We start from the raw sequence: 26,363 nt of genomic DNA, 5'->3' as shown, positions 1-26,363 counted from the left end.
TACATTGAATTGATTTGCATTTGCTAAGCCTAGAACTACATTTCAAGATTAATATAAACCATTTCTAGGTTTTGCAGATTTTGTTTTTGGTTCATTATAGATAAGCTTTGTTTTTGTTCTAAAACAACCAAATAATGTGGTTTGTATTTTTGAACTGGTAAAGATCCTGTTCCTGATGTTTATGCCTGCTGCTACTATCCAGTCACTTGATTGTTTTCATTGTGTTTGTCTTTTGCTTAAACTGTGCAATACAGTAGACTGTTGGCTTCCCAGCCAGTAGTCCTGTGGTAGGTTGCGTTTCTTTCCCTCAAGGAATGTATAAAATACATTCGCATATTAATACAGAGGAGTCGGAGTCGGGGAGTCGGAGTCGGAAGTACATAAAACTGAGGAGTCGGAGTCGGAACATTTATCTACCGACTCCACAGCCCTGATCAAAACGCAACCACTGTGCCATGCCATCAAACACAGCCACTATGCCATCAATTGTCACCACTTTGCCATTCCATCAATTTTCACCACTATGCCATCAATTGTCACCACTGTGCCATCAATTGTCACCACTGTGCCATCAATTGTTACCACTGTGCCATGCCATCAATTGTTACCACTGTGCCATGCCATCAATTGTTACCACTGTGCCATGCCATCAATTGTCACCACTGTGCCATGCCATCAATTGTTACCACTGTGCCATGCCATCAATTGTTACCACTGTGCCATGCCATCAATTGTTACCACTGTGCCATCAATTGTCACCACTGTGCCATCAATTGTCACCACTGTGCCATGCCATCAATTGTTACCACTGTGCCATCAATTGTCAACACTGTGCCATGCCATCAATTGTTACCACTGTGCCATCAATTGTCACCACTGTGCCATGCCATCAATTGTCACCACTGTGCCATGCCATCAATTGTTTCCACTGTGCCATGCCATCAATTGTCACCACTGTGCCCATCAATTGTCACCACTGTGCCCATCAATTGTCACTGTCCAGACATCCATCCACCTCGGAGCTTTATATTATAACCTGCTGAGACTTGTAGTTCTCCATCATCTCCTGGGGCTCAGGTGCATGCAATCCACCATATTTGTTCAGTTTTTCTCACTGCTGGGACTTGTAGTCCCATAGATGGTGGATTGCATGCACCTGAGCCCCAGGAGATGATGGAGAACTACAAGTCCCAGCAGTCTAAATACAATAACAGGCTCCAAGGTGGATGGGTGGGGATCAGGCAGTGCACCGCTGTCCGCTGATGACCTAATGGGGCGATCAATCAAATCAAATCCATTTTGAACTGAATTCTGTGGCTTGGCTGGCTTACCTTAGCAGCGCCAGCTCCGCTCCGCTCGGGCAGTGTGAACTTCAGAGAAAGTGGGGGGGAGGAGAGGAGACTTACACAATGACAGGACTCGGAGTGAACTAGGGGGGAGGGGGCCCCTCCCCTCCCCCCCTAGTTCACTCCGAGTCCTGTCAGTGTGTAAGTTCAGTGACAAGCAGAAACAGAAGCAGTAGCCCCCCTCCCCCCCCCCAGTTCACTCCGAGCTCTGTCATCTAAGTTCAGTGACAACTGACAAGCAGCAGCAGCCCCCCAGTTCACTCCGAGTCCTGCCGCCCAGACCCACTCCGCTCCGGATCAGCAGTGTGCACTCGCAACAGCTTCAGGTCCCCCCCCCCCCACACCTCAATGTGCCGATCAGACGTCTGATCGGCACATTGAAGTGGGGGGGGGACACGAAGCTGTTGCGAGTGCACACTGCTGATCTGGAGCGGAGTGTGGCGGCGGGACTCGGAGTGAACTCCGGGTGGGGGGTGGAGAGGGGGGGCCGCCGCTGCAGCTTGTCACTGGCAGTACTAGCGCCGACTCCGCAGAGAGAAGTATTCAGCTGCGGTGGGGCTCGGTGGTGGTGGCGGGGCTGGCAGGCAATGGATGCAGGGGTGCTGCTGGTGCTGGCGTGGGGGAAGGAGCCGGTCTGTTCCTTACCTTCAATGGTTGGCGCCGCTCCTCTATGATGCCCCCACACGCGCTCCAGATATCACCAGAATACCGGAAGTGATATATTAATGGCACTGCCCACTGACCTCTCCTCCGGTCCCCGCCGAGCCAATCCAAGGACAAACCCATGCATTCTAGCAAATCAAATGACAGTGGGAGTGTGTGCGGGCGCACAGCTTGCGTCCTGCACACGCCCTAAACACGGGCAAATCAGCTTCCAAGCCTGCGATCAGCTGATTGCAGGCTGGGAAGCTTCCCATAGACCGCCGCATGTCCGGCGCCTGGTCACTCTTAAAGTGACATATTTTTTTAAAAAAAAAAATATTTTTTTTCATTTTTTTTTTTTTTACAGCTTGGGGGGGCGGCGCCCGAGCGCCCCCTATGGACGGGCCGCCACTGATGCATGCACTGTCACTGCTCACCATCCTCGTGGCCTCCTCAAATGGTGACAGGACAGTGCATGCATCCCTGATCAAGGCCCACTGGCATGGTGAAAAAAAACCAAGCTCCCCTGAGTCAGTTCTGCTGCCATATTGGCACGGGTACTCATTGATGGCCCTCTGCTGCGTGTGCAGCCGCTGCAGCATGGCCAACGTAGAGTTCCATCTGGTGGGCATGTCACAGATTAGGCGGTTCTTGGGCAGGTTGTATTCCCTCTGGAGGTCTGTCAGCTGAGCAGTGGCATTATATGACCTCCCGAAATGCACACAGACTTTCCTGGCCTGCTTCAGGACATCCTGTAAGCCCGGGTACCTGCCCAAGAACCGCTGCACCACCAAATTGAGAACATGTGCCAAACAGGGCACATGGGTGAGTTTTTCCTGTCGCAGGGCAGAGAGGAGGTTGGTGCCATTATCGCTGACCACCATTCCAGGCTTCAGCTGGCGTGGCGTCAACCACCTCTGAGCCTGCCCCTGCAGAGCTAAAAGAACCTCTTCCCCAGTGTGGCTCCTGTCTCCCAAGCACACCAGCTCTAGCACCGCATGGCATCTCTTGGCCTGCATTCCTGCATAGCCCCTCGTACGCCTACGGAGCACGGCTGGTTCTGAGCAAACATTACCACAGGAAGATGCCACAGAGGAAGAAGAAGAGGAGGGGGTGGAGGAGAGAGGTGTGACACAAGCAGTAGTAGTGTTTTGGAGGCGTGGTGGCGGAACAACCTCCAAAACTACTGTACCTTGCCCTGCGTCCTTCCCAGCTGCCAGCAGAGTCACCCAATGGGCCGTAAAAGACAGGTAACGTCCCTGTCCATGCCTGTTGGACCATGAGTCACCGGCAAGATGCACCTTACCACTGACCGCCCTGTCCAGCGAGGCATGGACATTGCCTTCCACATGCCGGTAGAGAGCCGGAATCGCCTTCTGTGAGAAAAAGTGGCGTTTGGGTACTTGCCACTGAGGTACTGCACATTCCACAAACTCACGGAAGGGGGCAGAATCTACCAACTGAAAAGGTAACAGTTGAAGTGCTAGTAATTTTTCTAAGCTAGCATTCAACCGATGGGCATGAGGATGGCTGGGAGTGTACTTCTTTCGGCGCTGCAGCAGCTGGGGCAGGGAAATTTGTCTGGTACTATCAGTAGATTTCCCGCATGTACTACCACTACTAGGTTGTGACACACCTATTTCTACAAATTCAGTGCAGGCTTCAGAGAGGACTGGGGGTCTAGTGGGGTTGGAGGTCACATAAGGGCAAGGGGAGGTCCGCTTTGGTCTTTGGTATGGGTCTTTCTGGTATGCTTGCCAACGAGCTGCATGGCAGCTCGACATATGTCTGGACAAGCATGTGGTGCCCAAGCGGGTGATGTTTTGGCCACGCGAGATACGCTTGAGACATATGTTGCAAACAGCAAAGGTACGATCTGATGGACATGTTTCAAAAAAGGCCCACACCAAAGAACTTTTGCTGTACCGTTGAGACACAGCAGTGCCACGTAATGCAGTTGGTGTGCTGCCCTTAAGCTGACCCCTGGAGGGCATCCTGCCTATTTGGAGATGTGCCTGTGCCTCGTCCTCCTCCTATTCCTCCTCTCTCCTATCAGGCACCCAGGTAGAGTCAGTGACCTCATCATCCCCTCCCTCCTCATCATCACTGTCGTTCCCCCAGCTGGAGCATACTGCCAGGTTGTCATCACTCCCAGATTGTTGTCCCTCTCGGCCACCCCCTCTCCCTGGGCTCACATCAATGCCTTCCTCTATCTGTGTTCCGTCATCAGAGTCTTCAAAACGCTGCGCATCTTTATGCAGCATGTACCCAACACTGTGTTGAAACAGTTCGGGGGACTCCTCAGGAGGACACGGTGGGACTAGGGAAGGATTGTGTGATGCCATTGTGCAGAGGGAAGAGGACGCCTTGGCAGCTGCTTTGCCAGACAAACTATGATCAGTCTGTGTGAGAGAGGATGAGGAGGATGAGGACGGCTTGGTCATCCACTCCACTAATTTCTCTGCATGTTGAGGCTCAACACGGCCAGCTCCCGAAAAGAAGGACGAGCGGCCACGGCCACATGCTGAAGAGGATGCACCACATCCACCACCAGCGTTACCTCTAGATGCAGAGCCTGTTTGCCCTCATGACTCTCTGCCTCTCTTTGTCCTTCCAGCCATATTTATGCGTTCAGGTGCTATGTAACAAAAGAGACGCAGTCACACCAACTGCGTTCAGGTGTTAGTAAACTGCACACACGCAGTAAGAGCGACTGCGTTCAGGTGCTATGTAACAAAATAGTCGCAGTCACACCGACTACGTTCAGGTGTTAGTAAACTGCACACACGCAGTAAGAGCGACTGCGTTCAGGTGCTATGTAACACCACACACGCAGTGACACCAACTGCATTTAGTTGCTATTAAACAGCACACACGCAGTAAGAGCGACTGCGTTTCTGTGCAATTCAATAGCCCACTTGCATTAACAGCGACTGCGTTTCTGTGCAAATAAATTGCACACGTGCAGTAACAGGTAATGCGAGTATGTGCAATTAACTAGCACACCTTGAATAAAACGGAGTACTACATTTAAGCTAATCCCTAATGAAGGCAATACAACACGTTAGAGCGCTGCATGAAGAACAATCTCCTGCCTGACAGATACTAATAGCAGATCTAGCTGAGCTATACAGTTTATAAATATTTTGATAACTCCTAGGGATGTGAATATATTCTCTACAAACTGTAGATCAAACTATACTGACTAGCCTTCCTGCTCTATCTATCTATCTGGTAGAAAAGACACTTACATAGTTACATAGTTAGTCAGGTTGAAAAAAGACACAAGTCCATCCAGTTCAACCACAAAAAAAAAAAAAAAAAACACAGTAAAATCCTATACACCCAACTCCATACCCACAGTTGATCCAGAGGAAGGCAAAAAACCCCAGCAGAGCATGATCCAATTTGCTACAGCAGGGGAAAAAAATCCTTCCTGATCCCCCGAGAGGCAATCGGATTTACCCTGGATCAACTTTACCTACAAATCTTAGTACTCAGTTATATTCTGTACATTTAGGAAATAATCCAGGCCTTTCTTAAAGCAATCTACTGAGCTGGCCAGAACCACCTCTGGAGGGAGTCTGTTCCACATTTTCACAGCTCTTACTGTGAAAAAACCTTTTCGTATTTGGAGGTGAAATCTCTTTTCCTCTAGACGTAAAGAGTGCCCCCTTGTCCTCAGTGTTGACCGTAAAGTGAATAACTCAACACCAAGTTCACTGTATGGACCTCTTATATATTTGTACATGTTGATCATATCCCCCCTTATTCTCCTCTTCTCAAGAGTGAATAAATTCAGTTCCTCTAATCTTTCCTCATAGCTGAGCTCCTCCATGCCTCTTAGGCCCCATGCACACGAGAAGCAAATGCAAACTCATCTAAACACAAGTTTTCAAACGCAAAACCCGGCGTTTAAAACGCCCGTTTTTGCCGCGAATTTCGCGGCGTTTTACCGCGTTTGCGTTTATAAGCATTTGGTTAAGAAACATCATAAGACCCTCCCTAAGCTCAAAAAACAGTATTATTTAACCATTTCAGCTATTTTGTGAGACCAGAGCAGCAGTGTACGTGTATTTAGCATGTCACTTACCACGTCACCTGCCAAGTTGTGAATTGTCCACTTGCCACGTCATCTGCCATGTCACCTGGCCACAAGTTGTGGATTGTCCACTTGCCATGTCACCTGGCCACATCACCTGCCACGTCACCTGGCCACGTTACCTGCCACAAGTTGTGGATTGTCCACTGGCCACGTCACCTGCCAAATCAACTGGCCACGTCACCTGCCACAAGTTGTGGATTGTCCACTTGCCACGTCACCTGACCAGGACACCTGCCACAAGTTGTGGATTGTCCACTTGCCACGTCACCTGCCACAAGTGTATTATGCACTTGCCAAATCACCTGGCCACGTCACCTGCCACAAGTTGTGGATTGTCCACTGGCCACGTCACCTGGCCACGTCACCTGCCATGCCACCTGGCCACGTCACCTGCCACAAGTTGTGGATTGTCCACTTGCCATGTCACCTGGCCACGTCACCTGGCCACGTCACCTGGCCACGTCACCTGGCCACGTCACCTGGCCACGTCACCTGGCCACGTCACCTGGCCACATCATCTGCCACGTCACCTGGCCACGTCACCTGCCACAAGTTGTGGATTGTCCACTGGCCACGTCACCTGCCACATCAACTGGCCACGTCACCTGCCAAGTTGTGAATTGTCCACTTGCCACGTCACCTGGCCACGCCACCTGCCACAAGTTGTGGATTGTCCACTGGCCCCGTCACCTGGCTATGTCACCTGCCACGTCACCTGGCCATGTCACCTGCCACAAGTTGTGGATTGTCCACTGGCCACGCCACCTGCCACGTCAACTGGCCACGTCACCTGCCACAAGTTGTGGATTGTCCACTGGCCACGTCACCTGCCACATCACCTGGCCACGTCACCTACCACAAGTTGTGGATTGTCCACTTGCCACGTCACCTGCCATGTCACCTGGCCACCCCACCTGCCACAAGTTGTGGATTGTCCAATGGCCACGTCACCTGCCACGTCAACTGGCCACGTCACCTGCCACAAGTTGTGGATTGTCCACTGGCCACGTCACTTGGCCACGTCACTTGGCCATGTCACCTGCCATGTCACCTGGCCACATCACCTGCCACAAGTTGTGGATTGTCCACTGGCCACGTCACCTGGCTATGTCACCTGCCACGTCACCTGGCCACGTCACCTGCCACATGTTGTGGATTGTCCACTGGCCACGTCACCTGGCCACGTCACCTGCCACATCACCTGGCCACGTCACCTACCACAAGTTGTGGATTGTCCACTTGCCACGTCACCTGCCTCAAGTTGTGTATTGTCCACTGGCCACGTCACCTACCACATCAACTGGCCACGTCACCTGCCACAAGTTGTGGATTGTCCACTTGCCACGTTACCTGCCAACGACACCTGCCACAAGTTGTGGATTGTCCACTTGCCACGTCACCTGCCACAAGTGGATTATGCACTTGCCAAATCACCTGGCCACGTCACCTGCCACAAGTTGTGGATTGTCCACTGGCCACGTCACCTAGCCACGTCACCTGCCATGTCACCTGGCCACGTTACCTGCCACAAGTTGTGGATTGTCCACTTGCCATGTCACCTGGCTATGTCACCTGCCACGTCACCTGCCACATCACCTGGCCACGTCACCTGCCACAAGTTGTGGATTGTCCACTGGCCACGTCACCTGCCACGTCAACTGGCCACGTCACCTGCCACAAGTTGTGGATTGTCCACTTGCCATGTCACCTGCCACGTCACCTGGCCACATCACCTGCCACATCACCTGGCCCCGTCACCTACCACAAGTTGTGGATTGTACACTTGCCACGTCACCTGGCCATGTTACCTGCCACAAGTTGTGGATTGTCCACTGGCCACGTCACCTGGCCACGTGACCTGCCACATCACCTGGCCACGTCACCTACCACAAGTTGTGGATTGTCCACTTGCCACGTCACCTGGCCATGTCACCTGCCACAAGTTGTGGATTGTCCACTGGCCACGTCACCTGCCACAAGTTGTGGATTGTCCACAATGCAATGCAAGCAATTAAATTTTTTATGGTTTTTTATGGTTTTTCATCATTTGCCATCATTTTTGAGATTTCTAATGTAAAAAAATAGGTCACCTTTAAAAACGCCTATAAACGAAATCGCGGCAAAACGCTGGTACCGCGATTTGCGTCTAAAACGCGAAAGCTGAAAGCTTCTGAACCCAAAATTTTGGGTTTGGAAAAACGGCCCTAAACCCAACTGCTTTGAAACGCCCAAAAACGTGATTGTGTGCATGGACACATAGGATAACATTAAATGTGTTCAGGGGCAGTTGAAAAAAATGCCCAAATGCCTCTGAACTCGAGTTTAGCAGCGTCTCGTGTGCATGGGGCCTTATCAGTTTGGTTGCCCTTCTCTGCACTTTCTCCAGTTCTCCGATGTCCTTTTTGAGAAATGGTGCCCAAAACTGTACTGCATATTCCAGATGAGGTCTTACTAATGATTTGTACAGGGGCAAAATGATATCTCTGTCTCTGGAGTCCATACCTCTCTTAATACAAGAAAGGACTTTGCTCGCTTTGGAAACCGCAGCTTGGCATTGCATGCCATTATTGAGCTTATGATCAACTAAAACCCCCAGATCCTTCTCCACTACAGATCCCGCCAGTTGTACTCCCCCTAGTATGTATGATGCATGCATATTCTTAGCCCCCAAGTGCATAACTTTACATTTATCTACATTAAACCTCATCTGCCACTTAGTCGCCCAATTAGACAGAGCATTGAGGTCGGCTTGTAAATTGGAGACATCCTGCAAGGACGTTATTCCACTGCATAGCTTGGTGTCATCTGCAAAGACAGAAATGTTACTTTTGATCTCAGACCCAATATCATTTATAAATATATTGAAAAGTAAGGGTCCCAGCACTGAACCTTGGGGTACACCACTGATAACCTTGGACCATTCAGAGTAAGAATCATTAACCACGACTCTCTGAATTCTGTCTTTCAGCCAGTTTTCTATCCATTTACAAACTGATATATCCAATCCAGTAGACCTTACCTTACACATGAGCCGTGTGTGCGGAACTGTATCGAACGCTTTTGCAAAATCCAAAAATATCACGTCCACAGCCACGCCTCTGTCCAGGGTTTTACTTACCTCTTCATAAAAGGAAATCAGGTTTGTCTGACAACTTCTGTCTTTCATGAATCCATGTTGTCTGCTGCTTAAATAGTTTTTTTCCAGCAAGAACTCATCCATGTGGTCTTTTATTAAACGTTCCAGTATCTTCCCAACTATAGAAGTTAAACTAACAGGTCTATAGTTACTTGGTAAAGACTGTGTTCCCTTTTTAAATATGGGCACCACATTGGCCCTGCGCCAATCCAGTGGTACTATTCCTGTCTTTAATGAGTCCCTAAATATTAGATACAGTGGCTTTGAAATGACAGAGCTCAACTCACCTAGGATCCGTGGATGGATGCCATCAGGTCCAGGTGCTTTATCCACCTTTATTCTGTCTAAATATTTCTGGACCATATCACTTTTGAGCCATTGTGGATTTGAGGCTGTGTCACTCCCACCCCCATTTTGGACATGAGCTCCCCCATGCTCCATTGTATACACAGAGCTGAAGAAAACATTTAATAAATTTGCCTTCTCTTTGTCCCCAGTCACCCACTCTAGATTATTTTGTAAGGGGCCTACATGCTCAGACTTCACCTTTTTACTATTAATATATTTAAAGAATTTTTTGGGGTTTGTCCTACTATCTTTTGCAATCTGTCGTTCGTTTTGAATTTTTGCATCCTTGATTTCCTTTTTGCATATCCTGTTATATTCTTTGTAACATTTAAACAACACTAGTGTTCCTTCATTTTTATATTTTTTAAAAGCTACTTTCTTATTGTTTATAGCTTTTTTAACTTTGACCGTGAGCCACATAGGTTTTATTTTTAGCCTTTTAAACTTATTGCCCATGGGAACATACTTTGCAGTGAGGTTCCACACAGTCTTTTTGAAGAATTCCCATTTCTGTTCTGTGTTCAGCTGTGCCAATAGTCCCTCCCAGTCCAAGTCCTGGAGAGCAGCCCTCATCCTTGGAAAATTTGCGCTCTTAAAATTTAGTGTTTTAATATTTCCTGTATGTATTTCTTGCTTATAATTAACATTAAATGAAATCATGTTATGATCACTGCTACCCAGTTGTTCCTTTATCTGAACATTAGTAATAAGCTCTGCATGGTTTGAGATTATCAGGTCCAACAGGGCATCATTCCTAGTTGGGGCCTCAATAAACTGCACCATAAAATTGTCCTGCAATAGGTTTTTAAATTTTTGTCCTTTAACTGTCCCAGAAGTGCCATTAATCCAGTCAATTTCTGGGTAGTTAAAATCCCCCTTTATTATCACCGTCCCAGACCTTGCAGCCCTTTCCATCTGTGCAAGGAGCTGAGTCTCCACCTCCTCATTAACATTGGGTGGTTTATAACAAACTCCAATGATTAATTTTGAACTACGCACATCTGTATGCAGTTCCACCCATAATGCTTCAGCCTCATCACACTCTCCATCAACTAGGTTCTCTTTCACGCTTGCTTTGAGGTCACTTCTCACATAGAGACAGACCCCTCCACCTTTCCTTTTTACCCTGTCTTTCCGAAAGAGAGCATAGCCAGGAATATTAATAGCCCAGTCATGTGAGGATTGAAGCCAAGTTTCAGCAATACCGATTACATCATAGCTCTCCTCATGCACCAGAGCTTCCAGCTCACCTGTTTTGCTTGGCAGACTTCTGGCATTGGTGAACAAACACTTAAATGTATTGTTACATTTTTCTCTGGTGTTTTTCATATAATTTATAGTAGTACGAATGGCACTATTATTTCCAATGGCTGTTTGCAACATGGGAACTTTCTTGTCACCTGCCATAACCCTTCCCCCATCTATCCCCATTCCACTCTCCATTAATGTCTGACCACTAACTGACCTGTCTGCTCGATGTAATTCTAATTCACCCTCCCCCCAATCCTAGTTTAAATACTCCTCCAGCATTCCCATAAACCTCTCCCCCAGCACAGCAGACCCCCTTCCATTCAAGTGCAAACCGTCTTTAGCATATAGGTTGCACCCCAATGAAAAGTGTGTCTCTATCGATCTATCTCTCTCTCTCTAACTGTCTTGACTGACTTCTCTAACAAAAGCCGGAACACACTACACGAGGCCGCCGTGCAGGCTGCCTTTTATAGTGTGGGGCGTGTACTAATCCCCCTGAGCTATAATTTGCCAAAGCCACCCTGGCTTTGGCCAATTATGGCTCTTCGTTTTTTGCGCGCTGTGATTGGCCAAGCATGCGGGACATACAGCATGCTTGGCCAATCATCAGCGCTCAACGCCGCAGTGAATTATGGGACGTTTTGCGTCATTCGAATTTTGGCGCGAACGACCCGTTTTGTTAGAGTTTCGACGAACGATCGAACGACCGATGTTCGAGTCGAACATGTGTTCGTATCGAACGCGAAGCTCATCCCTAATGACCACCAAGTCCTGACTGATCTGCTGGGCCCCCTTCAGATCCCAGGGTTGTCCGATGAGGTGGCGGCCACTCTTGAGGCTCCCTTCACGGACAAAGAATTGGCGACTGCTATTCACTCCTTTCCCAATGGTAAATCGCCCGGACCTGACTCCCAGTGGTACAAGCAATACCATGATATTTTATCTCCCAGACTTTTACGACTATATGGGGATTGTTTTGAATTGGAGAGCCTACCAGCTTCATTCTATGAGGCCCATGTAGTGTTACTCCCCAAACCTGATAAAGACCCTTAGCTAGATTCACGTACCTGTGCCTAACGTTAGGCAGGCGTAGCGTATCGCATATACGCTACGCCGCCGTAAGTTAGAGAGGCAAGTGCTGTATTCACAAAGCACTTGCGTCCTAAGTTGCGGCGTAGCGTAAATGTGCCGGCCTAAGCGCGCCTAATTTAAATTGTGAAGAGGTGGGCGTGTTTCATGCTAATGAATCATGACCCGACGTGATTGACGTTTTTTACGAACGGCGCATTGGCCGTCCGTGGACATATCCCAGTGTGCATGCTCCAAAATACGCCGCAAAGACTTATTGGTTTCGACGTGAACGCAAATTAACAACGTAAAAATTAAAAAATTTGACGCGGGATTCGACGTCCATACTTAACATTGGCTGGGCCAGCTTTTTGGTGGACTAACTTTACGCCTGAAAACGCTGTATGATACGGCGTATCTTTACTGCGACGGGCAAGCGTACGTTCGTGAATAGGCGTATCTCGCTGATTTACGCATTCTAGGCATAAATCAGCATTCACGCCCCTAGCGGCCGGCCTAAATAGACAGCTAAGATACGACGGCGCAAGCCGTCGTATCCTAGCTAGATTTAAGTGTATCTCACTTTGAGAATACACTTAAATATACAACGGCTTAGATTCAGAGTTACGACGGCGTATCTACTGATACGCCGGCTAAACTCTTTCTGAATCTAGCTACCTCTTTGCTTTTCCTTGTACAGGCCTATAGCTTTGTTGAATATGGACCTAAAAATACTCACCAAGATGATTGCCAATAGACTGATGAAAATTCTACATTACTTAGTATCACCTGACCAGACCGGGTTCATGCCCAAAAAGGCTACAGATATAATCTTACGGAGGGTGTATACTCATACACAGTTAGGGGCTGAGACGTCCTCTGGGGGGGCTCTGGTGTTTGACCTGGAAAAGGCCTTTGATTCCATTGATTGGGGTAACATGACTCATGTACTGCAATGCATGGGGTTTGACCCTATGTTTCTTAAATGGATATCGCTGTTACATAAGCTCCCGGTGGCGGCCCTCCGATTTAATGGGGGGGTGTCAGAGACTTTTCCAATGTTCAAGGGCACCAGGCAGGGATGTCCCCTTTCACGTGGCCTATTTGAACTTGTCGTGGAACCCTTGGCGATTGCACTGCGCTCCTCCCCCCAAATTCAGGGCATTAGCGTAGGCACCTTAATTGAAACTACAGCACTCTATGCGGATGACTTAGTTTTGTTTATCAGAGATACTGGACCCTCTCTGCAAGCTGCGTTGTCACCTTTTGGCCAGATTCACAACGGTCTCTGGGCTCAGGGTTAAATGGACTAAATTCAAAATACTCCCCTTGCTCTCCCATTCAATCCCTGATCAGTTGAACCCCACCATTTCCTTACAATGGGTCTCGCAAATCAAGTACCTGGGGCTCCAGGTTACTAACTCAGTAACTGACTTCATTGGCCTCAATATTTCTCTGTTGGTAGTTATAATATCTTATGCCCTGTACACACGATCGTTTTTTCTGTCGAAATAAACTCTGACAGGTTTTTCCGACAGAATTCTGCTCAAGCTGTCTTGCGTACACACGGACACACCAAATTCCGACCGTCAAAAACACTCCGACGAGCCTAGAAAAATTAGTTTTCTTCGTCAAAATTCCATACAGACAAACGGAATTTCCGAATCTCCTGCTGAGACCTTGCAGGAGAGCCTGGGAGACTATAGCCCCGGGGTTAAAAAAGGACGATTGGGATGATATGTGGGGGGACTGCATTTCAGTATCTAGTTTCAAGTAGAGATAGATTGATTCACTACAAATTCTTGCATAGAGTCTATCCCACCCCAGCAAGATTAGCAAAGATATTTGGGAACCAGCACTCTTTGTGCTGGAGATGCGCTGCAATCCTTAGCCAATTTAATGCATATCTTTTGGGAGTGCACACAGATTAAACCCTACTGGCAAGCCATTGCTAGCTGTATTAGGTTGGTCACCTCTATCTCTATTCCCATGTCTGTTAAAGTATGTCTATTACATCTGGTGGAAGCCCTGGCCTCTACCAGGGCTCTGCAGACTCTCCTTTTCCTATTGCTTTTCTATGCTAAAAAGCACATCATCCTATCATGGAAGAGTTCAGTGACTCCAACTATGGAAGCTTGGAAGACGTTGGTCAGCAAGGCAGTACCCTTTTACAAGGCTACTTATTTGAACAGTGGGGCGCTGACTAAATTCGACAAGATTTGGAGAGGTTGGATGGCTTCCATGGCTATGGTCTCAGATTGATTACAGCAAGGTATAACACGCTGACCCTTTGCAGGAATTTTAGCACCGGATGGTGAACATATTCTGGATGTTGGAGCACTAGGGGGTAATTGAGAAGTTATGTACTCACCATTTGGGTCGGATGGAAGACTGCTTCCTCTCCGTCAGACCTTTCTTTGTATGGGTGGGGGGCAAGAAGGAACCGCTTTCCTGCAGTTATCCGATAGGACTACACGGAGAGTCACGAGACTGTATCTCTGTGTCATGATGGACCGCCTCCGGCTGGAGGTTCATGACATCTATGTATCTATCTGGGTGGGGGGGGGGGTTGTGTTTGTTTTTGTTTTTTTTGGGGGGGGGGTATCACAAGTTTAGTGTGATAATTTTTGTGTTGTATTGTGGTGTATTTTATGTAATGTGTACCAGTGAATTTTGTGGCTGGTTGTTTTCCACTCTGTGTGGCTTGTTATTGTATGTATTGTATAAAACGAAATAAAAATTTACAAAAAAAAAAAAGGAACGACGATTTTCTTACTTTAGTATATTTAAAAGAAAAGGGAGGTTTCCGTTCCTCTCTGAAATGTGAACCGACGTCACGAAAATTCGATATTTTTAGAACAGCAAATTTTCTCCACTTCCGCATTACTGAAAGTGTTTAGTTCTCCAGCCAAACTTTGGAGATATGAAAGGGGGACATCTTTTAGTCCAATAATGAAGAATCCTTGCCTCTCCATAAGAGGTGCTGTCGTGTGCGCTGAAAAAAAAACTGCATGTTCTAAAAAAAAAACGGATTGTGAGGCCAACCACAGCAATGTGATGCCACCATGGTAATTAGAGCTCTATGTCACTTGGACATTTAAAAAAATTGTTGTGAGAATAAAAAAGTTAACAGTGTGATGCACCAAGATTGGGGTGTCAGTACTGTGTCACACAATGCTCACCAGCAGCAGAGCTTTTAGTGACTTTAGCTGGCACAGGGCCAGCACTACCATGGGTCTCACTGGGTCCATTCTACCCAGGCGGCACTTTGAGAGGGGTGGCAAATTGGGGGGTGGCAACTGCCTGAGAAGATGGCCGCATAGACTAAGAGCTCTGGTCTGCATCATGGGAGTCCTCAGCCATCCATTCATGCCATTACTAGGCTCCCTGACATCCTCACTGTCTGCTTCACTCAGGGGTATGAGAAAAGTGATGAGGTAAGTCTGTGATGGAGAGGGGAAATCTGTTATAGAGAGGGGAAATCTGTTATGGAGTGGGGCAGGGCCGCCACCAGGGGGGTACAGGCAGTACACCTGTAAGGGGCCCGGAGGTCCCCAGGGGCCCGGATGGCAACCCCCTTTAAAAAAATTAAAAAATTTAGGGGTCCGGAGCCCCCCAAGGCCCCAGATGGAAACCCCCCCCCCCCCCTTTTTTTATTATTTTTTTTATAAAACAAAAATTTTTTTCAATATATATTTTTATTTTATTTTTTATTAAAGGGCTAATTTTATTTTTGTTTGAGAGGGCAACCCCCCTTTTTTTTATTTATTTTTTATAATAAAATATATATACATTATTTTATTTTATTTTTTATTAAAGGGCCAATTTTTTTTTTAGGGGTCCAGAGGTCCCCAGGGCCCCCCGGATGACAACCCCCCTTTTATTTATAAACACTTTTTTTATTTTATATTCTATTTATATATATATTTATTTATTTTTATTAAAGGGCTCAGAGGTCCCCAGGGCCCCATGTGGCAAACCCCCTTTTTTTAAATTTTTTATAAATGTTTCTTTTTTTATTTTTGTTTATATTTTTTTTTTTTATTAAAGGGCCCCAGGGTCCTGGATGGCAACCCCCCCCCCTTTTTTATATATATATATTTTTTTTATTAAAGGGCCCAGAGGTTTTTTTTTTTTTTTTTTTTTTTATTAAAGGACCCAGAGGTCCCGGATGGCAACCCCCTTTTTTGTAATTTCTTTTTATATATATATATTTTTTTATTTTTTTTTATTAAAGGGCCCAGAGGTCTCCAGGGCCCCGGATGGCTACCCCCAATTTTTTTATATATATTTTTCTTTATTTCTTCTTTTTTTTGTAAAGGGCCTTCCCTGCGCCTCAATTCGCGGCAGCACCCCCCCCCCCCGGTTCTCTGCTCCAGGGGGGGCCCCCATGCTTGAAGCTGTGTAAGGGGCCCCATAATTCCTGATGGCGGCCCTGGAGAGGGGAAATCTGTGATCGAGAGGGGAAATCTGTAAAAAAAAGGGTCTGTGATATGAGGTTTGTGGTTTGGAATTAAACATAATGCTATGTCATATAACTTTGCATATAGACAAGGTGCTGTTGCATGTAAATTTTTCGAGATAAAGAATGTTGTTTTTCCTGACGAGATTCTTGGCAAGAATCTCTTGCCACCCTAGTGTACACGCAGTCCTTTCAAAAGAACCGTGGTTCTTTTGAAAGGCAAGAACGCGGCAACATCATTGCGTATGACGAGCATGCGCTCGTCACACTCGATGCCATCGCCGCCATCTTGCTTCACCGTACCTATGCGGTGGAAGCTACAGCGCATGCGTCAAAGTCATTTGGAGCATGCACGGGTTTCCACGGCGACAGGCAAGTATGCACACTATTGGGTTTCTTGTCGGGAAACAGGCTGAGAAAAATCTCAACGAGAAAATAGAGAGCAGGATCCGTGTGTATTTTACGTAGGATTAAAAAAAAAAAAAAAAATGTACACTATTGTTTCAGAACGGTACTAATAACATACACATACAGTATCTCACAAAAGTGAGTACACCCCTCACATCTTTGTAAATATTTTATTCTATCTTTTCATGTGACAACACTGAAGAAATGACACTTTGCTTCAACGTAAAGTAAAGAAAGGAAGTGATCTGTTTGGAATCCAAAACCCACTTGACCGTGCCCCCATCCCTGTGATCATATAGAACAAGAAAAATTGGGTCGTGGGACTTTAAATGGGGCATGGACGGGTTAGTAATATTGTTAAGGATATCACCAGTAAAAGATCCATCACAGTCCCATCAAGGGAGATCTCTGTGGTCAAAAGAAATTGCCTAATGATCAATCCAAAAAAGAATTTGAAGGAGTCAAATGTAAACATAATAATGTAATATGTATCATAATATATAATACAGAGATCATGCATACAAAGGCATAATACATGTAGTCATAATAACATTGATATAGAAAAAATATATACAAAATCCAGGACATGACCATTAAAAGCAATCACAATAAATTGACATATAGATACAATAGACATGATTATCCAATAAAATTGGTAGATGAAAACAATAATGATGATAAAACACATAATTGGGCAAGCTTGATCTTGGCATCCCTGAGCATAGACTCGACGCGTTTCTTGGCGTTTAAAGCCCGTCATCAGGAGTGGGGTGCATAGCAATAGGCTAGAGAGAGGGGGGAAGGGATAAACATGCAGGTGAGTAGGTGCAATCTAGGTAATTTAAATCATGGTAGCAGCATAAGCGAATTTGGTTGTATGGTATATTACCTTTATGTTGGGCCAAAAGTGTAATAACCCTTGCGTTCCAAACTAAGGAGTGGGATGATGGTCCTGGAATGAAATGTCTCCCCCGGGGTTGAAGAGGGGACATCTCCCCCTTAGTCCAAGGACAGACCAGCGATTGAGGAGAGCCGAGGACAGAGAGACGTGGGACACCAGTCAGATGAGGCAAAAGCAGCCACAGCACAATGCCAAAGGGTGAGGCGGGCGCACATAGGGCACACATTTGAGTACTGGTAAAGGAAAGAAAGTGAATGAAAAAGGTTGTCCATCACTATGGGGTAATGGGGTATGGGTCCTATGTAGGAAAAATCAATTACCAGTGAGTGTGGATACATGGAGCCTCTCATCAGATGGGAATGTGTGAAGTGAGATTGCCGGGGCCATCCAAACTAAATACCCACATCCTGGGGGCGTGTCCCCACCAACGCCATGCATCATCGCATTGGGCCAGACAATGGGATGGGAAAAAGCGACCACCTGAGGTGCAAAGACCTCGGTGGGCGTCCACCCATCCAGTCAGCCATGTGGGATGGAAAAGCCATGCAGCAATCAATGGCGTCCTAGGATGCCATGCATGCAGCATGCTAGCATGACGCTGATACACCAAAAGTCCGCCCCACCCCCATCAAGAAAAAAAAAAGAAAAAAAAGGGGGATGGGCAGGGGAGGAGGAGCTGGGTGCATCACAACCCCGGGATGAGAGACACCAGGTCAATCAAGCCCAAAAAATCACATGGGTTGGGCAAATATAAAGCATGAATAGAAAGGTGAACAGATAGTTGATTGCAACTCAGAGTAATTAAAAAAAAAAGGGGGGGAAATAATTATAGCAATATTCACCTGCTGTTGAAAGGGAAAATAGTGAAAATTGAAAAAGATTGATTTGATAAGGGGAGTTAGGACAATGGGAAAAGATGCCAGAAATATGTAGTCTTATAGGATCATTGGCTAGAATGATCAATCATGAAAGCAGATTGGGTCCATAACAGATCACTGGTGTGACAGCGGGTGTCTTCCACCCTGTTAAACATTTGTAAAGAAAGGAAGTGATCTGTTTGGAATCCAAAACCCACTTGACCGTGCCCCCATCCCTGTGATCATATAGAACAAGAAAAATTGGGTCTTGGGACTTTAAATGGGGCATGGACGGGTTAGTAATATTGTTAAAGCGGTGGTTCACCCATAAAAACGACTTCCCCCTATTACACTGCCCCCCCGCATTACAATACGAATATGCCATTAATTTTTTTAAGCTCCCCCCCGTCGCGTAAGCCGCGTCACGATTGGCGAAAGGAGCCGAACGGCGATGCGCAGGCGCAGTATAGCGCCGACTCGCCGTTCGGCTCCTTCCGCCAGTCGTGACGCGGCTTACGCGACGGGGGGAGCTAGTTTTTTAGTCAAAACTTCAATCACCGCCATGGTAGGAACGCCCACTCCCGCGGGACTCGCAACCCGGAGGACACGGGTGAATAGCTGTACCCAGGTATGTACAGCAGGCAAAAAAAAATTAATGGCATATTCGTATTGTAATGCGGGGGGGCAGTGTAATAGGGGGAAGTCGTTTTTATGGGTGAACCACCGCTTTAAGGATATCACCAGTAAAAGATCTATTACAGTCCCATCAAGGGAGATCTCTGTGGTCAAAAGAAATTGCCTAATGATCAATCCAAAAAAGAATTTGAAGGAGTCAAATGTAAACATAATAATGTAATATGTATCATAATATATAATACAGAGATCATGCATACAAAGGCATAATACATGTAGTCATAATAACATTGATATAGAAAAAATATATACAAAATCCAGGACCATTAAAAGCAATCGCAATGCGATGATGCATGACGTTAGTGGGGACACGCCCCCAGGATGTGGGTATTTAGTTTGGATGGCCCAGGCAATCTCACTTCACACATTCCCATCTGATGAGAGGCTCCATGTATCCACACTCACTGGTAATTGATTTTTCCTACATAGGACCCATACCCCATTACCCCATAGTGATTGACAACCTTATTCATTCACTTTCTTTCCTTTACCAGTACTCAAATGTGTGCCCTATGTGCGCCCGCCTCACCCTTGGGCATTGTGCTGTGGCTGCTTTTGCCTCATCTGACTGATGTCCCACGTCTCTCTGTCCTCGGATCTCCTCAATCGCTGGTCTGTCCTTGGACCTAAGGGGGAGATGTCCCTGCTTCAACCCCCGGGGGAGACATTTCATTCCAGGACCATCATCCCACTCCTTAGTTTGGAACGCAATGGGTTATTACACTTTTGGCCCAACATAAAGGTAATTTACCAAACAACCAAATTCGTTTATGCTGCTACCATGATTTAAATGACCTAGATTGCACCTACTCACCTGCAATGTTTATCCCTCCCCCCCCCCCTCTCTCTAGCCTATTGCTATGCACCCCACTCCTGATGACTGGCTTTAAACGCCAAGAAACACGTCGAGTCTATGCTCAGGGATGCCAAGATCAAGCTTGCCCAATTAATGTGTTTTATCATCATTATTGTTTTCATCTACCAATTTATTGGATAATCATGTCTATTGTATCTATATGTCAATTTATTGTGATTGCTTTTAATGGTCATTGTCCCTGGATTTTGTATATATTTTTTCTATATCAATGTTATTATGACTACATGTATTATGCCTTTGTATGCATGATCTCTGTATTATATATTATGTTACATATTACATTATTATGTTTACATTTGACTCCTTCAAATTCTTTTTTGGATTGATCATTAGGCAATTTCTTTTGACCACAGAGATTTCCCTTGATGGACTGTGATAGATCTTTTACTGGTGATATCCTTAACAATATTACTAACCCGTCCATGCCCCATTTAAAGTCCCACGACCCAATTTTTCTTGTTCTCAACGTAAAGAAGTGAGTGTACAACTTGTATAACAGTGTAAATTAGCTGTTTCCTCAAAATAACTTAACCACACAGCCATTAATGTCTAAACTGCTGGCAACAAACGTGAGTACACCCCTAAGTGAAAATGTCCAAAATTGGGCCAATTAGCCATTTTCCCTCGCCAGTGTCATAGACTTGTTTAGTGCTACAAGGTCTCAGGTGTGAATGGGGAGCATGTGTGTTAAATTTGGTGTAATGGCTCACTCTCTCATACTGGTCACTAGAAGGTCAACATGGCACCTCATGGGAAAGAACTATCTGAGGATCTGAAAAAAAAAATTGTTGCTCTACATAAAGTGGCCTAGGCTACAAGAAGATTGACACTAGACCCCTGAAACTGAGCTGTAGCGTGGTGGCCAAGACCATACAGCGGTTTTATTATACAGGATAGGTTCCACTCAGAACAGGCTTCGCCATGGTCGACCCAAAGAAGTAGAGTGCACATGCTCAGCGTCATAGCCAGAGGTTGTCCTTGGGAAATAGACGTATGAGTGTTGCCAGCATTGCTGCAGAGGTTGAGGGGTCAGCCTGTCAGTGCTCAGACCATATGCTGCACACTGCATCAAATTGGTCTGCATAGCTGTCGTCCTAGAAGGAAGCCCTCTTCTAAAGATGATGCACAGGAAAGCTCGCAAACTGTTTGCTGAAGACAAGCAGACCTAAGGACATGGATTACTGGAAACATATCCTGTGGTCTGATGAGACCAAGATAAACTTATTTGGTTTCAGATTGGTGTCAAGCGTGTGTGGTGGCAACCAGGTGAGCAGTACAAAGACAAGTGTGTCTTGGTGGGATGTGTCATGGTCTGGGGCTGCATGAGTGCTGCCGGTGTTCTGCCGAGAAGTGTCCCCCTGGCGTATAATGACCCTCCCTGGACTGCGCAGGCGCAGCGCTCTAGCTCCGAAAATTGCCAAACATGAAGAGCTGGGCATGAGCTGTAGACTGGCGCCTGTGCAATGAACAGGGCATAGTGACAGTCGTTGCCGCACGCCAACGATGCTCGCTCCACTCTGCAAAGGGGGCGTGTATATTACAATTATATCGTGTAAGGGGTGGATGCCACAAAGTCGCTCATCAACAGTGCAAAACTCGCCCTTCTTTTCATAAACCGCCTCCCCTATCAGACAATATAATAGTAATTACACAGGCCACGGGGGGGGTTGTGGCGTGTGTATTACTATTATATCGTCTGCAAGGGGGGGGTGGGTGTATGAAAAGAAGGGGCAAGTTTTGCACTGTTGATGGGCGACTTTGTGGCATCTGCCCCTTACACGATATCATTGTCATATACACACCCCCCTTGCAGAATGGAGCGAGCATCGGCAGCGTGCCTCAGCGTGTGGCACAATATTGCGCTCAACGGGCATGCGTCATGTCCAGTGCGATTGAGAGGTGTGTTGAGGTTTGGCAATTTTCGTAGGTCCACTGCGCCTGCGCAGGACAGAGCGGGCAAAATCCGCTGGGGACAATTCTCGGCAGGACACCGGTACTGGGGAGCTACAGTTCATTGGAGGGAACTTCGGAGACTGGACCGCCAGGCAATATTCCAACATGCTAACAACCCCAAACACACCTCCAAGATGACCACCTGCCTTTGCTAAAGAAGCTAAGGGTAAAGGAGATGGAATGGCCAAGCATTTCCTCCAGACCTAAACCCTATTGAGCAATCTGTGGGGCATCCTCAAACGGAAGGGGGAGGAGCGCAAGGTCTCTAACATCCACCAACTCTGTGATGTCGTCATGGAGGAGTGTAAGAGGACTCAGTAGCAACCTGTAAAGCTCTGGTGAATCCATGCCAAGAGGGTTCAGGCGAGTGCTGGAAAATAATAGGGGCCACAAAAATATTGACACTTTGGACCCAATTGGGGCATTTTCACTTAGGGGTGTACTCACCTGTTGCCAGCAGTTTAGACGTTAATGGTTGAGTTATTTTGAGGGGACAGCAAAATAACACGGTTATACAAGCTGTACACTCACTACTTTACATTGTAGCAAAGTGTAATTTCTTCAGTGTTGTCACATGAAAAGAATAATAAAATATTTACAAAAATGTGAGGGGTGTACTGACTTTTGTGAGATACTGTATGTGGTATTGCCACGATTGTCAGGGGCAGGAGAATTTATTTTGGGGTTGTTCTTTGGTAACAGCAAGAAATATACAGCTACATTTTTAACCACTTGCTCACCGCTGACCGTCATTATACGGCGGCCAAAGTGGTTGCTTAACTCCGGGAGGAAGTCCATGGACGTCCTCCATAATCGCGCTCCGCACGCCCTCTGGGGCGCGCACACGGGAACTCTCCAGTGAACGCCGGGTACGGAGGACCCGGCGGATCACGGTAAATCGCCGCTGATAGCGGCGGTTTACCACATGATCGCTCCGTCGAATGACGGAGCGATCACATATAAACAAACCGGCGTCATTTGATGACGCCGGTTCCTCCCTCCTCTCTCCTGTACCGATCGGTACACTGTGAGAGGGGGAGCGCGGGTGTCAGCAGGCTGTGGATGGATCTGTGACTATTGCAGTCACAGATCCATCCATCCCTGCTCAGCCATCCCTGCAATCCCCCGCCCACAATACTTTGCAATACACCCTGCCATACTCTGCAATACCCCCCGCACAATACTCTGCAGACCCCCCGCCCCAATACTCTGCAGTACCCCCGCACCAATACTCTGCAGTACCCCCGCACCAATACTCTGCAGTACCCCCGCACCAATACTCTGCAGTACCCCCCACACCAATACTCTGCAGTTCCCCCGCAACAATACTCTGCAGTTCCCCGCAACAATACTCTGCAATACCCCCCCCCCCCCCACAATAACTCTGCAATACCCGGAAAAAAAAAATGTGTTTTTAACCATTTCCTGCCCGCCGGCCGTCATATGACGTCCTTGACTTTGTGCAGGGATATCTGAATGATGCCTGCACCTACAGGCATCATTTAGAGATCATCTTTTTCAGTCGGCGATTCTCTACACCATAAGAATAATCATGGCGGCTGTTACGCCTCTTGATTGTTTTTACGGGAGGCGAAAGGGGACGTCCCCCCTCCCTTCTACCTCCGGTGCTTCTTCCGACTCACCGCTCACGATCGAAGCCAGGATCGTTTTTTTTTTTTTTCAGGCTTCCCAGCCTAGAGGTGAGATGTGGGGTCCAGTGAGATGACCCCATATCTCACTGTAAGAGGACCTGTCATGCTATATTCCTATTACAAGGGATGTTTACATTTCTTGTAATTGGAATAAAGTGATCAAAACATTTATTTTTGGGGAAAAACATGTCAAACTAAAATAAATAAAGTAAAATGAAAAAAAAAAAATTTGTTCCCGTGTGTTCGTATACAGAAGCGGACCGCACACAAGTCCCGCCCACATATGAAAACTGTGTTCAAACCACACATGTGAGGTATCGCTGCGAACGTTAGAGGGAGAGCAATAATTTTGGCCCTAGAGCTCTTCTCCAAACTAAAAAGATGTAACCAGTAAAAATATTTAAGCGTCACCTATGGGGATTTTTAAGTAGCGAAGTTTGGCGCCATTCACAAGCGATGTGCAATTTTGAAGGGTGACATGTTGGGTATCTATTGACTCGGCGTAAATTCATCTTTCATATTATGCAAAAACATTGGGCTAACTTTAATGTTTTTTTTTTTTAAAGCACAAAAACCGTTTTATTTCCAAAAAAACTGCGAAAAATAACAGTGCGCGATAAAAAGTTGCAACGTCCGCCCTTGTATTCTCTAGGATTTTTTCTAAAAAAGCATATATAATGTTTTGGGGTTCTATGCATTTTCTAGCAAATAAATTATGATTTTTTCCATGTAGGAGAGGAATGTCAGAATTGGCCCGGGGTGCTCCAAAAACGCCTGATGGTGCTCCCTGCATGTTGGGCCTCTGTATGTGGTCACGCTGTGTAAAAGTCTCACACATGTGGCATCGCCATACTCAGGAGGAATAGCAGAATGTGTTTTGTGGGGTGTAATTTGTGGTATGCATATGCTGTGTGTGAGAAATTAACCTGCGAATATGAACATTTTGTGAAAAAAAAATCTTGATTTTGCAAAGAATTGTGGGAAAAAATTACAACTTCAAAAAACTCACCATGCCTCTTTCTAAATACCTTGAAATGTCTTCTTTCCAAAAAGGGGTCATTTGGGGGGTATTTGTACTTTTCTGGCATGTTAGGGTCTCAAGAAACAAATTGATCAATTTTCAGATATTGGCACCATAGCTTGTAGACCCTATAACTTTCACCAGACTAAATAATAATAACCAAATTGTATTTTTATTTTTTACCAAAAGATATGTAGCAGTATACATTTTAGGCCAAATTTATGAAGACATTTTTTTTTTTTTGCAAAATTTTATAATAGAAATGAAGAAAAAATAATTTTTTTACAACATTTTCTTTATTTTTTCATTTATAGCGAAGAAAATAAAAACTGCAGAGGTGATCAAATACCACCAAAGAAAGCTCTATTTGTGGGGAAAAAAAAGGACAAAAAATTTCATTTGGTTACAGTGTTGTATGACTGAGTTATTGTCATTCAAAATGTGAGAGCACCGAAAGCTTTTCGTGCCAGTGGTCAAGTGGTTAATGATAAATTATAGATTTTGGTTTTTCTATTTTGTGCCAGTTTTCCTTTCATGATAAAAAAAACTGAGATACTATTTACCACCAAATGAAAACCTTATTTATCATTTTAAAAACAAAGCGGTATAATCCACCTGGATACAGTAAGTAGTTGCAATGATATGTACAGTTTTACTAACACACGCAAAAATTGCAAAACTGTATTAAGGAATGAAGAATGGTTTACCTTTGTCATGAAGGGGTTACGATTAAAACAATATAGACAACAAACTACAAATAAAACTCTTTGGCCATCTGGCTGATCCAGGGCTCTGTAACCCCTTTCTGTTCGCCAGTGGGATTTATAAGCCTGCAATTATAGGACATTTATAAAGGCATGTAAATGTATATGATAATTTTTAATGGTATAATTCAGACGATGCCTTTGGTTTAGCTATTTTTAGAGAGGCAGATGAGATACTCTGAACGGGTCAAACGCACGTAAGCGTGCGTAAAGACAAGTACGTTTAAATGCAGGAAAACTTGATCTGGGTAAAAGTTTGTGTATACTTCACAGATAATTTCTTCTACGTTTAAATAACCTAAACATAGGAGGCTAGCGTGAATGTAGCCTCAACAACCCAGCAGCTTACGCCGCCTGTCACCCCCCCATTATCACCACTGCAGGCAGCTCACCCCCAAGTCTTAAGCGGCCATTGATCAGATAAGTACGGTACCTTGATTCAATCAGAGCTCTCCAGGGCTGGTGGCAAAGTTTGTCGTACTAACTAATACAAATACAATCACCTCTTCCTTGTAGTGAAAGAGGAAGCCAGAGCAGGGGGAGGAGGGTGCAAGGAGGAGGAGTACATACACAGAGTGGGAACTCCCTACACTTCTATCAATACTACATGCAACAGCAGGGATGATTTACTTTCACTTCCCTGCTGTTCCTCTTTTCTCTGTCCACTGAAGTGACAAGTTGGTGAAAAAAAGGTTGTTGTGTTTTTTTAACAATTGGCCACAATAAAAATAAATAAAATCAAATTAAAACAGTCTTCTCCCTCACTTTTTTACCACAGAGTTATACTTAAAATTATTTCCAAGCCTCTGAGAACCTCTGCTAAACAAGGTTTATTGCGGGTTAGTGGGAAAAATGCCCCATATGTTCATGGCCAGTTAT

General features: G+C 46.0%; 1 protein-coding gene across 1 annotated transcript in view; it reads right to left on the bottom strand.

Moving 5' to 3' along the window:
- The window catches only part of UNC93B1 (unc-93 homolog B1, TLR signaling regulator), a 259,616-nt gene extending 233,460 nt beyond the window's left edge, over window positions 1–26,156 (bottom strand). The window contains exon 1 of the mRNA XM_040320883.1: window positions 25,918–26,156. The gene's annotated coding sequence lies outside the window, so the exon portion shown is untranslated. The remainder of the gene's footprint in view (window positions 1–25,917) is intronic.
- Between the last annotated feature and the right edge of the window lie 207 nt (window positions 26,157–26,363).

This window comes from Rana temporaria, chromosome 8, assembly GCF_905171775.1.
Source record: "Rana temporaria chromosome 8, aRanTem1.1, whole genome shotgun sequence".
NCBI classification, from domain to species: domain Eukaryota; kingdom Metazoa; phylum Chordata; class Amphibia; order Anura; family Ranidae; genus Rana; species Rana temporaria.
The sequence above is the reverse complement of the archived record's forward strand: the minus strand, read 5'-3'. Positions and strand labels throughout refer to the sequence as shown.